The 14,072-nt window shown below is 38.5% G+C and overlaps 1 long non-coding RNA gene across 1 annotated transcript; it reads right to left on the reverse strand.

The window, feature by feature from the left end:
• Positions 1-793: 793 nt before the first annotated feature.
• On the reverse strand, positions 794-3,356 carry LOC145428908 (uncharacterized). The gene is made up of 2 exons (XR_013909244.1): positions 1,656-3,356; positions 794-1,556 (listed from the first exon to the last, which is right to left on the reverse strand). It is a non-coding gene; the product is annotated as an uncharacterized LOC145428908 (long non-coding RNA).
• Positions 3,357-14,072: the final 10,716 nt, after the last annotated feature.

Raw genomic sequence — 14,072 nt, forward strand, 5'->3', positions numbered from 1 at the left:
TCATTTTCTCACTGATTTTCAGTCCACTTCTTATGTAATTTGGCATGACTGAACCTTTTCTTTCTCTTTCCATGTCGCACAAATGGCTTCTTGACAGCCACCCTTCCACTGAGACCGTTTCTGATGAGGCTTTAGTGAACAGATGCAGCTCTTCAGGACATGACTTTCCGATAGTGTTCATCTGCTGTAGATAGTCGTTTTAGGCCTGCCATTTCATCTTTGTCCACTATTTGTTGTGTTTCCCCCAGTGCTTTTAAGGACACACTGCACTCATATGCATTTTCAGCTAATAGCTCTTTGGTTGGTGGAAAAATACTTTTTCCCACCTGTCACATTGTTATCATTGGCACCTTTTATAGATTCAACTAAAGAAATTGGCTGAAGTTATGTGTTTGTGCCACATGCTACTAGAAAGAAAGGTATTACAATTTACGAATGGGTTCTAAACTGTTTCATTGTTTGAGCTAGGTGCCTCCTTATGCAGGAATAGGTCAGTGTTAAGTGGCTATAGAAAAACATAATGCAAAGAAATGCTATATATATATAATATGTAGCATTTCCTTGCAAATACTCAAGTAATACTGGACGTAAATGAGCGAAAAGGGAGCCAATGTCCAAATGAAAACTTCAAAGAAACAAGGGTGGCTCAAGACTTTTGCACAGCAGCATAACCATTGCATTTGACCTACTTCCTCCTAGTGGTTCATGGGAGGCATGTTTTGAATTTCTTGTACATCAACCTCCCCAGCAGGAGGGGCTTACAGCTGTTGTACAGAAGAGCTCGCAAACAAGGTTAGGGAATAGTTTGGATTCTTTATTCATTCGCTTGATATCCATTCCATAAACTGTTCTGAGGAAGTCATGAAATTATGCAAGAAAAATAACAACATTATATTTGTCAGAGATCCTTGAATCAAGTCAGCCTCATTACATGTCATTTGCAGTTTGAGGCTAAAGACAAAACAGAAGAGATGTTTTAAAAAGTTTCCTCTCTCAATGTTCTGGTACTTAACCAGGATTCAGAAATATTTGAAATTGTTATTTATAAGCAAACCTTCTACAATCCAACTCTCTTCCAGATCAGCCAGCAAAGCTGATTAACATTTAGCTATAACAATATGATTACTGTAGTTAAAATTTACAAAAATTTACATTTTTCAACGTATTTAAAAAATAAAGGTGTAGAAGTATGCCTATTATTGTCATCTCAACTGCATTTGTGTCATTTTGGACGCTATGTTAATGGCAGATGGTGGTAATCATAAATCCTGATTTATGTATGTTATTTTTAATTGGTAATGCTGTCTGACACTAGATCCACATTCACAGTTATATTTCTACATGTTGGAAACAGATGGAAAGAAAGTTTCCACAATATATGTTTTTGCCTTGTTTTCCTTTTAAATTAAAGATTTTTCAAATAAATCAACATATTTGCCAGTTAAAGCTGTGTAATGACAAACTGGAACAGTGGTCTCTGCAGGGCAGAGTCAGCAGACATGAGCCAACAGTTCATTGAGACAGGAGAAGCAAAGCTGTAGTCAACAACCATCTCCCTACAAAAGAAAGAATAAAGAGATCATTAATCTTTGTAGAAATGGCTGGATTCTAAAGCAAAACAAAAACATAAATACAAAAAAGAAAAGAAAATATACCCAGTAACGTCTGCCTCCTGGTTTTTAATCTTTAGTTTTCTGACAGGAGCTTGCTGTACCTCCTCATAAACTGCAGCCTCTACAGCTGAAAAGAGAGAGTGAGACAAGAGCTAAGATTGAAAACCAATGCAGCAAGGACACACACGCGTGCAAAAACACTAGTGATGGGATTTCCAGCTCTTTTTAGAGAACGGGCTCTTTCGGTTTGGCTCACTAAAAAGAGCCGGCTCTTTAGGTTGTTTTGTTGCTTTAATTAATTATTAACAGCAATATAAAACTATGCACAAAAGGAATTAATAATGTAAAAAAAACCAAAAAAACGGGGTTTTGTTTATATATGTTTATTAGGGGTGCAACGATACACAAAATTCACGGTTCGGTTCGATACTTTGGTGTCACGGTTAGATATTTTTTCAATACAAAAAAAATGTTCATGCCTTTTTAATTTGTCATTTATTAAAATTATAAATATATATTTTAACTCAAAAGTACAGTTTTTAAATTTAACCCTAACCCTTGTGCGTGTTTTTTATTTTGACAGCGAATGCGCACCTGCGGACCACTTATGTGCAGCCCTGGTTATATAGCTCATCATATTGCAGCCACAGAAATTCTTTTGTCCATGAAACCATAAAGCTGCACTTTCTTTTTGCCTTATAGTCTGATTTGTCATAACTTTTCCGTTTTGTGGTAAGCTTTTCTTTGGCTGTCACTTCTTCACCCTGACCCGTCTTATTTGGCTCAGCAGAACTAAAATATATATCCTGCTGCTTTTACACACAGACTCGCATAACGCTCAGCGATTCTCTGCGTGATCAACCTCTCACATGTTTAAGCTTGCTGCAGGAGATTTCACTTGTCATGTTTGCATAGTAAGCTAACGATTGATAAGACGATGTCAGAGGAATTTGTGCACAAATTATCATCACTCACAGATCAGTGCTGTCGCTCTCTATACACAGTTTGCACGATTGCAAAGTGAAAGCAAAAAACAAGTGCAAATTCAAACGCAATTTCAATATGTCACATATTGACAGTGGCTCACCGATGCCAATGACATAATTACCCAGCTACATTTCCGAAAGAATGCAAAAGCATTCACATATATTTTTCCTTCCTGCGATAGGCCGACGGGCAGGGCAGAGATAGATTTTGGTAGTCCGACTGGAAAAATCGCTAGCCCCGGGACGTCGGGCTAGCGATATTGCGAGCCCTGTATCTGATTGAGGAATTACTCATCTTTGGAAAAGAGAGTTTATTACAGAGAAATGTCTCTTTCCAAAATAAAAGCTATACTATACGCTTCTTCTGGGCTATATTCTCAGCAGCATATTAAACATATCAGGTCCCCATAAGTTGAATCATGTGCTAACGGCTGTCTAAACGACTTGGCTAAAGTTTGTAGCATGCTTGCTTGTTGTTGTTGTCTGCTTCCACTTGTCTTTGCACTAGGATGATGTCGGAGTAAATGTGCAGTCATATTCGTTGTGTTCCCACTAGTGCTTTCAGGTTAATCTCGTTGAAATGACCTTAACGCCACAACACAGCAAATCTCCGTTAACGAGCTGCCCCTGATCGCCCCGTGCATGGGGCTAGACGGCCAACACGTTAACGAGCTAACTGCGCTAACACACTAGCTCCCACCCATGTAATTGAGCATTGCGTGGCACATCCAACATACTGTTTTACTTTAGTCCATGACGCGCTTACCTTCAGGGTCATACGTCACATGAAAACCAAAATAATTCCAAACGCCACATCTGAATGAGGGTGGGGGAGGTTCAATTTGCCATGTTGCCAGGAGAGCTTAACTTCTGTCTCGCTAGCTTGCCCTGCGCTCTTCCTTCTGACTATGCTGTCTGTGTTGAGCGCTCAGTGGATCTGCGCTCGGCAGTGCAGCCTAGGCGGAGTAGTCGAACGCAGATTCACTGAGCGCTCAACACAGACAGCATCGTCAGAAGGAAAGTTGATAAAATAAATTACAAATTTTGCATTGTTCGATACATATGCGTACCGAACCGAAAGCACTGTATCGAACGGTTCAATATCGATACGAATATTGTTGCACCCCTAATGTTTATATATAAATATATACTTTGGCCAAAGCACGTACAAACTCCAAAACACATTTCTAGCATTAACTGAACTTCCAAAACAGAGCTACCCTAGATCACTTAAATTACACAATTGAAAGCATATGTGTATTGTTTGTGTATTTATACACAAGCACCCATACAGTGGGGCAAAAAAGTATTTAGTCAGCCACCGATTGTGCAAGTTCCCCCACTTAAAATGATGACAGAGGTCAGTAATTTGCACCAGAGGTACACGTCAACTGTGAGAGACAGAATGTGAAAAAAAAATCCATGAATCCACATGGTAGGATTTGTAAAGAATTTATTCGTAAATCAGGGTGGAAAATAAGTATTTGGTCAATAACAAAAATACAACTCAATACTTTGTAACATAACCTTTGTTGGCAATAACAGAGGTCAAACGTTTACTATAGGTCTTTACCAGGTTTGCACACACAGTAGCTGGTATTTTGGCCCATTCCTCCATGCAGATCTTCTCGAGAGCAGTGATGTTTTGGGGCTGTCGCCGAGCAACACGGACTTTCAACTCCCGCCACAGATTTTCTATGGGGTTGAGGTCTGGAGACTGGCTAGGCCACTCCAGGACTTTCAAATGCTTCTTACGGAGCCACTCCTTTGTTGCCCGGGCGGTGTGTTTTGGATCATTGTCATGTTGGAAGACCCAGCCTCGTTTCATCTTCAAAGTTCTCACTGATGGAAGGAGGTTTTGGCTCAAAATCTCACGATACATGGCCCCATTCATTCTGTCCTTAACACGGATCAGTCGTCCTGTCCCCTTGGCAGAAAAACAGCCCCATAGCATGATGTTTCCACCCCCATGCTTCACAGTAGGTATGGTGTTCTTGGGATGCAACTCAGTATTCTTCTTCCTCCAAACACGACGAGTTGAGTTTATACCAAAAAGTTCTACTTTGGTTTCATCTGACCACATGACATTCTCCCAATCCTCTGCTGTATCATCCATGTGCTCTCTGGCAAACTTCAGACGGGCCTGGACATGCACTGGCTTCAGCAGCGGAACACGTCTGGCACTGCGGGATTTGATTCCCTGCCGTTTTAGTGTGTTACTGATGGTGACCTTTGTTACTGTGGTCCCAGCTCTCTGCAGGTCATTCACCAGGTCCCCCCGTGTGGTTCTGGGATCTTTGCTCACCGTTCTCATGATCATTTTGACCCCACGGGATGAGATCTTGCGTGGAGCCCCAGATCGTGGGAGATTATCTGTGGTCTTGTATGTCTTCCATTTTCTGATGATTGCTCCCACAGTTGATTTTTTCACACCAAGCTGCTTGCCTATTGTAGATTCACTCTTCCCAGTCTGGTGCAGGTCTACAATACTTTTCCTGGTGTCCTTCGAAAGCTCTTTGGTCTTGGCCATGGCGGAGTTTGGAGTCTGACTGTTTGAGGCTGTGGACAGGTGTCTTTTATACAGATGATGAGTTCAAACAGGTGCCATTCATACAGGTAACCAGTGGGGGACAGAAAAGCTTCTTACAGAGGACGTTACAGGTCTGTGAGAGCCAGAGATTTTCCTTGTTTGAGGTGACCAAATACTTATTTTCCACCCTAATTTACGAATAAATTCTTTACAAATCCTACCATGTGAATTCATGGATTTTTTTTTTCACATTCTGTCTCTCACAGTTGAAGTGTACCTCTGGTGCAAATTACTGACCTCTGTCATCATTTTAAGTGGGGGAACTTGCACAATCGGTGGCTGACTAAATACTTTTTTGCCCCACTGTATGTAAAATTGTTGTCTGACCTCCGTCGATCCAGCCGCTCAGAGTCCGTGGTTACCATGGTTACTGCATAAGCAGCTATAATGTTAACAGCTGGCACTGAGGAAACCTACCGGCAGCATGGGTGTTTATGTTTGTCATTGCAAAAGAACTGTCTGAATGGTTAACTGAAGTTAGCTTGGATAAATTATAGTTAAGGAGTATCACAGATAATGCCTACGTGAGCTGTGCGACTGTTCACCACACTGAAATCAGCAGGCTATTACTGAAATACATGTGCTATATCATAAACTATGATATAAATAGGGAGGTCCTATTAACATGTTTAGTTTTAAAGGACACCTTCCTGCCTTTAGTCTCCTTCATGAGCAGTATTAGTTTTCTTCTAACATCCAGAAGTCTGAACGATGTGTTTCATAGTTTGTAACAAGCCTTTGACAGGTAAACATAACATGACCGAAAAAGCAAAAAAAAAAAGAGAGAGAGAGAGAGTGTTGACATAAGAAGAGAAAATGCTCTCAATTATGGAGACAGGCAAATGGTTCATTTATGTTTGATGTGTGTTTATTCCTCCCTAAATATCGTCGGTGAAGTTTGCCATGCACGTCAGATTTTCCTGCGCATTTTTTATACCTCTGCCAACAGAGAGAGAAAAAAAATCACATTCTAACAGACAGCTGGTGCTTAGAATACAGTTGAATAACTATTAAAAAACAGTTGATATAATATTTCTGTCCAGGTTGCAGACTTTATGATGAACATGCTGTTGCAAACCCTGCTCCTCTCGGTGGAAATGCGCCTTCTCTTTCCTCTTTGTATAAAAACATTTTAAAAGTCAGTTTAATCTCAAAATTCACTGTTTACGGTGGCCCCTAGAGACAAAGCACATACAAACTTCAAATCACGTACGAACTCTGAAGCATACAAACTCCAAAACACGTACAAACTCCGAAGCACGTAAAAACTCAGAAGCACATAAAAACTCAAAACACGTACAAAAGACAACAGAAGTGCTCCAGGATGCTAGGTGCAGTGTTGAGGTTTTGTTATCTTGTGGCTACACAAGCCAGCAAGTACCAACGACCGGATTTGGTGTGTGGTAGTAACAGGTAAATGAACTTTTTTTTTTAAATTATTTGAATATATATGAGTGCCTGTGTATAATTACACAAACAATACACACATGCTTTCAATTGTGTAATTTAAGTGATCTAGTAGCTCTGCTTTGGAAGTTCAGTTCATGCTAGAAATGTGTTTTGGAGTTTGTACGTGTTTTGTCTCTAGGGGCCACCGCATATATTTATATATAAACATAAATAAATACAATCACTTTTTTTAACGTTAGTAATTCCTTTTGTGCATAATTTTATATTATTGTTAATAATAAATTAATTAAAGCAACAAAACAACCTGAAGAGCCGGTTCAGAGCCGAAAGAGCCAGCTCTTTTTAGTGAGCTGAACCGAAAGAGCTAGTGATGTTCGATTCGTGAACGAATCGTTCAATACTCGAGAATCACTTTACTGACTCGTGAATCATGATTCACAAGCCCAACTGACTCACTGACTCATCCCTGTTGCTGTTAGCAAACTAATTCCATTAGTAGAAATATATCTAGCTTATAATTAAAATTGTGGGGGGAAAACAACAGCCAGTTTCGTAACAAAAGCATTTCTGCTCTGAACTGGAAGAAAAAACCCTGAGTAGAAGCTCACATCAAGAAAATAGCTCCTCGGTTCAGAGTAGCATCGCGCTGCTAACATGCTAACAACACATTTGAGCTACTCACCCCCTCGCTTCCTGTGCTGAATCATAAGCGAATAACTCAAGACTCGCTCACCCCTCCCTCCTGTGCTGAATCAAAGAGCGAGCGAACGAATCACTCACTCACCCCCTCCCTCCTGGCTCACAGCTTCTTCTTCTTCTTGGTTGGCCACCAATGTTAAGGCGCATTACCGCCCCCTGCCTCACAGCGCAGTGGACATTTAGATGAGAAAATATATATTTGACACACTTAAGGAAAATACTAATACAATACAAATAAACAAAATAAATGTTTATTAAGCAATTTTGATAGGAAGTTGCTTAATTTTAGAAATGTTTTTGCTCTTTTTTCTCTATAAAATCATTCATCTTAGCAGTGGGATTTACATGAAAAGGGAAACAAATTAAGTTTGAGTGAAAATGTAAAATTTTTGCACTCTCTGGTCAACTGATTCAGTGAATCAAATGACTAAAAAAATCCGATTCACTTTGGTGAGGGACTCATTAACACTCGATTCAGTAAAAAGAATCAAATTTACCATCACTAGAAAGAGCCGAATCTCTAAAAAGATCCGGAAATCCCATCACTACTACACAGTAGGGAAACCACAGAAGCAATCGCAGCAGCAGCAGCAATTATAATAATATTTTTTTTACCAGTTTATGAAAGAATTTCCAAAACCAGATTTGTGGAAAGTGGCAAAATTTCCAGTTAACTCTGTCAAACGCTGTTTCTACATCTAGAGACAATATTGTGGTTTCAGTGCTTTTACTACATTAATAGTCTATTAAATTACGTAATCTACGTATTTTTGTTTATGAGTACCTCCCTTTCATGAAACCAGTTAGCTTAGGATGTATTATTTTTGTCTTCTCTTTGAGAGAACTTTGCGGATTATTTTGAAATCTACATTAATAATGAAATATAGGGTCTTTGCCTGGTCTTAGCAGGAGACTAATGTCAGCAAAATTCATATTTGGTGGTAGTTTGTCATTTTCTGCAACATTCTGTAGAATACTGGTGCCAGAATTGTCCTGAATTCTTTACAGAATTCTGCTGGAAATCCATCTGAACCTGGAGCCTTATAATTGGGCATACTTTTCAGCGCTTCCTGAAATCACTAGATGTTAGCGGTGAATCCAGTGCAATTGCTTGACTGTCTGGTAACTTTGGAAGGGTTACATTGTCAAGAAGTGGATCAGTTTCATTTTTAGATGTGTTTATGAATATAAAGGTGAATAGAACGTTTTATACAAATCCCTAAAAATATTTTCTATTCTTTCAGGCTAATATACTGTGTGCCCAGATAAGTATTTAACATCACATAGAGTTCTTTCTTTATTTTTAACTGGTTAGGTAGAAGTCATTACCATGTTCAAAAAATTTTTACTGAGAATTGTGGGTTTTTTTTAATGAATAATTTCATTTAATTCTAGTTTTGTTTTATGTATTTTGCTACGTATTTCCTGTTCCTAGCCGGACACGTAGGCTTCTTCTAAGGATTTTGTGTTTTTTTCAAATTTCAGACTATTTTTGTGTTCTCCTTTCTTCTTATGGAATGAGAGATAAATTTTTTTATCTATCATCACAGCTTTCCCTGCTTACCAGAGAACAGATGCCGATGTTCGAAGCAGGTCATTATAGTCTAAATGTAAAGTCTACCCCTTTAAAAAAAAAAAAAATAAAATAAATAAATTCTTCGTCTTTGAACAATGAGGCATTAAATCTCCAGTTTTTACTTGGCGGAATGTTCTTCTTATGTATTAGTATTAAAGATACAGGAGCATGATAGCTGACAGCTGTAGGATGCATCTCAGTGTCTGAAATGTTGCAGTAAAAAAAAAGTGTGGAAGAATGAGGGGTCATCAACATTATGGCCATATATACTTAAAATACATATTTTTTTTTGTTAAGTATTGATAATTTAATGATTAGAAATTTACCCTCTGGATCTATAACTGTATTGAGTACTATTTACTATGTCTAGAGTTCTAGCAGGCTGAGAACACATTAGGAAATGTAGGTGTTTTAAGTTAATTTGTAGCTGTGACAGGTCTATGAGTCTCTTGTAATAAAATGGCATCTGCCTGTAGTTTTTTAAGCTGGTTAAATATTTTTAACCTCTTTTCTCTAGAGGCAGCTCTATGCCAGCTGATGTGCACCATATCAACCGGGATGACATCTCGGGAGCCTCCTTGGATGTGTAAACAAACTTATATCTTTAAAAGAACAATATGCTGTCCTCACTAAAGTTTGTTGCAGGCAACGTAATTTCAGCTAGCTTAACATTCTTTATTCCCAGCACTTCATCCTACAAGAACAAGAAACAGGCTGCTTGTTGTGTTTGGCAGGATTTAATGATGAAAATAAATTCTCTCTCTCTCTCTCTCTTTTTTGTAAAACTGTACAAAGAAAAGGAATATAAAATACACAATGAAGACATGTTCCATTACACTGGGAGACTATCATTGCTCTAGTGAAAGATACATGACCACAGATGAAGCATCTGCTGAAAAAATACAAGCATCTACCAGCCTTCATATGCTTTAACTCAAAATAGTGTCAAAACTTACTAATACACATTAAATGTATAGGAACTTATGGATGAAGTCGATATTGTGCCCATATGGAAAAGATATATATAAATCTTGTAAAGTTTGTATCTGTCTTGTGTGAAACTTGAAAAGCATATAAGAGTGAAAACAGATATAAGATCCCTTGAAAAATTATATAATGAAACTTGTATGTTTTGGATACTTACTAAAACAATGTATGAAAGTAATGAGAAAGTGGCCACTTTCATGAGTAAATCATGTAAGCCTTATATGATTTAGTAATCACATGTAAGTTTTTACTATTTCTTTTCCATATGGGTGGACTTTAACACCAGGATTGCAGAGATTGCCATCAGATTACAAATTTATGAAGGGGACGACTTGTGATGACAGTGGTGGCATAGCAACTGGTCACTGCGGATTTTATGTGAAAGCTGTAGATGTCCCAGTCATCCTGAGAAAAAACGACAGGCTTAACCAATCTCATTGACTGGTTTCAGTGGAATTTCATTGGTCTCACTGCAAAAACCTTCAAATTATTTTTCATCTAGTCTTCATGGCACACACGCAAAAGAGCATGACACTCACTTACATTTATTTGCTGAAGACCAACTTTTTATGCATCATAAGGGGAGTTATTAGAAACATCCAACACATGTTTCCATAGTTCAAACAACCAAACAAGCCAAATTTACTTTAACCAATCAACACCATCATCAAATAACAAGCCTGAACAATTAAAATGAGATCTGTGATTGTGGATGCACAGAAAGGATAATGAAGACATACAAACACATACAGTTAGAAATTCTTCACTTCATGGGACATTACATTATTTCATATTGCTTAGCAGAATACTTCATCTTACCCCAATCCTTCTTTTTATCTCCAAACTAATGCACAACTGCCAGTGTTAATGTGTCAGCTGACTTGTACACAAACACCACACATGAACAACATGATATAATCCTGAGAATAGTCATGAGAACCTTCAACCCCCACAGAGTTTGGTGTTGAACTGACAGAAAGATGCTGAGACGCAAAATATTCAATCACACACCTCAGATATCTCATTATTTGTGAAATATGAATTGCAGAGGTACATAAAAAGTTTGTTTTGTTTTCTTTTGTTTTTGGCTTTTAAACTATTTATTTAACTCTTTATATTTAATTTTTAATTATGGATCCTTAAAGTGGTGCTATGGCCATTTATGTATTTTGACCCTGTTTGGCAGTGTGGAAGCCAAAGCCAGCTGCAGCCCAATGAGAGTGAACTGCACCACAGTTCTCCCCATGATGCCTCCTAGCAGAGCACAAACACAGATGAAACTGTATTTTGAAGTCAAACAAGGACAAGATTATTGTGTACATAATTTTTTTTAACGGGCAAACTTTCTCTCCCTCTTCTTTCACCTCCCACCCACGCAAGATACTCCCCCAAAGCAGTTATTTACCAGAAATCCAGCAGTTTCGGTAAACTTTATTGTTGACACTGAGGGTCAAACCAGTGCACATCACAAGGACTTTGTGGCAACAAAGTCCTTGTGATGTGCACAGTTTTTTGTTGTTGTTGTTTTTTTCATGGTAAATGGTAAATGGCCTGTATTTATATAGCGCTTTTCTAGTCCCTAAGGACCCCAAAGTGCTTTACATATCCAGTCATCCACCCATTCACACACACATTCACACACTGGTGATGGCAGCTACATTGTAGCCACAGCCACCCTGGGGCGCACTGACAGAGGCGAGGCTGCCGGACACTGGCGCCACCGGGCCCTCTGACCACCACCAGTAGGCAACGGGTGAAGTGTCTTGCCCAAGGACACAACGACCGAGACTGTCCAAGCCAGGGCTCGAACCGGCAACCTTCCGATTACAAGGCGAACTTCCAACTCTTGAGCCACGATCGCCCATAAAGAAAACATTTTCTTAAATAAAATAATTACAGTCCAATCTCAAACCAAATCAAATAATATCAAATAAGTAAATATATATATATATTTATATTGTGTTGTGACTATATATATCTTTGTTACGGTAAACTAGGGGACTCAAGCGCGGGACTCCGTTGCTTAAAGAAAGAAAGAGGAATTCATTTACAAATGCCAGATGATATGTACAACAATGAATAAGGTGCTATGTACAATAGTGCAAGAGTTGGGTCTACAGGGGATCCAAGGGACAGGAATGGGGAAAACACTCTCACTTCTGTTCTGTCACACACAACGTTTTGCGAGCCACTCTGCTCTCATTCACACTCAAGTATCCACAAGGAATAGGAACAGGTCCAGGGTGTCTAAACACAACGAGAAGGCAAATTAGAACAAATGCACAATCCAAGAGAGTGATGCAAGCAGTCTCAAAGCCGGGGTTTCACTGACACAAGTCAAACAATGATTCAGCAATGAGTAGCCTCGCTTCTTCCCTTTAAGTAGTGGCAGGTTAATGACACGCCGGTGTTTATCATCCTACAGGTGTGTAGGCCAAAGGCAGAAACCCATAATGAGTTCTGCCCAGGCGACAGTGGGAGAGAGAGAACGAAGGAGAGAGAACAAGAGAGAAAGCAAAACAACAACAAAGCCCATTTGCTGCTGAATATTCCTCAGGCTGGTCTGCCGGGCCGTGACAAGTATTCTGTCGAACATGATAAAGCCCAAATAGCAAAGAGAAATTAAAATGCATGCCACGAAAGAGTTCGGGTCTTAGGACATTAATTAACACAATATCTGAATTAATATGATCTGGTACACCCAGTGTCCTCCTTTAGACTCACCCCTGTTCCCTTCAGCAGTCTGGTATCAGACTAAGTTAACAGTTCATCTGAATATTTTAATACAACTTCTGGAGGCTTACTGAAGCTTTTTTGCTGTGTAAAAAAAACCAAAAAACAGCATTGGATGGAGTTCGCTTTCCATCATGTTGGAGTTTGTGGATCGGGTCCTTTGATGAAGAACTCCCAGCTTTAATGTGAATTTACATCAAAAAGTAAAAACCCATATTACAGGTGATATAGTCAAAACTTTCAAAGAGATAGTTGTAATTATAAGCCCAGTTAATAGTTTTACAACATTATATTGACTTTGACTGATGTATCATTTTATTTGAGTAAAAATGCATTACATGTACTTTTAGCACAAAATTAATAAAACCTAACAAACAACAATATTTTTCTGCAATTTTAAACCTCATTGTTTTAACTATTTACCGATACACTGTAAATAAAACACTGATTTACAGCAGTGTTTGACAATATTGATAGGTCATTTTACTGTTTTTATTCAGGTAAAGTCTGTCAAATCTGTTGTGTAATGTATCCTGTGGCTATAGAAATGGCTTTTAACGTTTGAAAAAAGTAACACTGATAATCTCAAAGATGATCATGCGTTGCATTATATGAAATGTAGGCATCTGTATTTCTTTCACATTTTAGAAATATATCATAAACTGAAGTTTGAAATACATGTCTTTATGTGTTTGACCCTGAAATCCTTTGAAAAATCCCTAAAGTGTATAAAGGACAAGTTTTAAAGAGTTTTGGTGAACTGACAAAAAAATCTTGTTAAACGTAAAGGTGGTATATTGGGAAATGAGGACACACAAACAGTATATAAATGCAACTGTTTGCTTAAGTTCACAAACTGCACTGATCAGTTTATTTAAGGGTGTTTTCTCAAGAAATATAAGTACTGTTTTGACTAAAACAGTCATACTTGTTGGACATCCTTGAATCAAGTATGCTTTAATATTTTGTATTTGCAGTATGAGGCAAACGATATGAGGCCAGCAGCTAATAAGTGTTGTAAGACGATTTCTCTGTTAATGATATTTAACCAAGATTTAAAATGATTTGAATTTGTGATTGATATGCAAACGTTCTACAGCAGAGGTGGGCAAACTACGGCCTGCAGGACACATCTGGCCTTTTGGTCTTTTTAGTCTGGCCTGCCAAAGATTGCTACAGAATTGCCCAAATCAAATAATATAATAATTATGACTACATTCATTTGACTGACATTCCACCAGGTGATGCATTAGGCAGAGTTGCAATTGGAACTGATTGATCTCCAATGTGACATTGCCTTAGGAGAAGTTCAACTTTCTTAAACTGGATGAGTTTTATACTTTATTAAGACCAACAAAATCTACAAAAATCCAGAAGCTGGCACGGAGGATGCTGATGTTTTTGGCGCTACGTGTGTGTGTTTGTGAACAGTCTTTTAGTGTGATGAACACCAACAAAAGAACCCCACAGGTCCCATT

Source organism: Astatotilapia calliptera, chromosome 5, assembly GCF_964374335.1.
Source record: "Astatotilapia calliptera chromosome 5, fAstCal68.1, whole genome shotgun sequence".
Taxonomy (NCBI): domain Eukaryota; kingdom Metazoa; phylum Chordata; class Actinopteri; order Cichliformes; family Cichlidae; genus Astatotilapia; species Astatotilapia calliptera.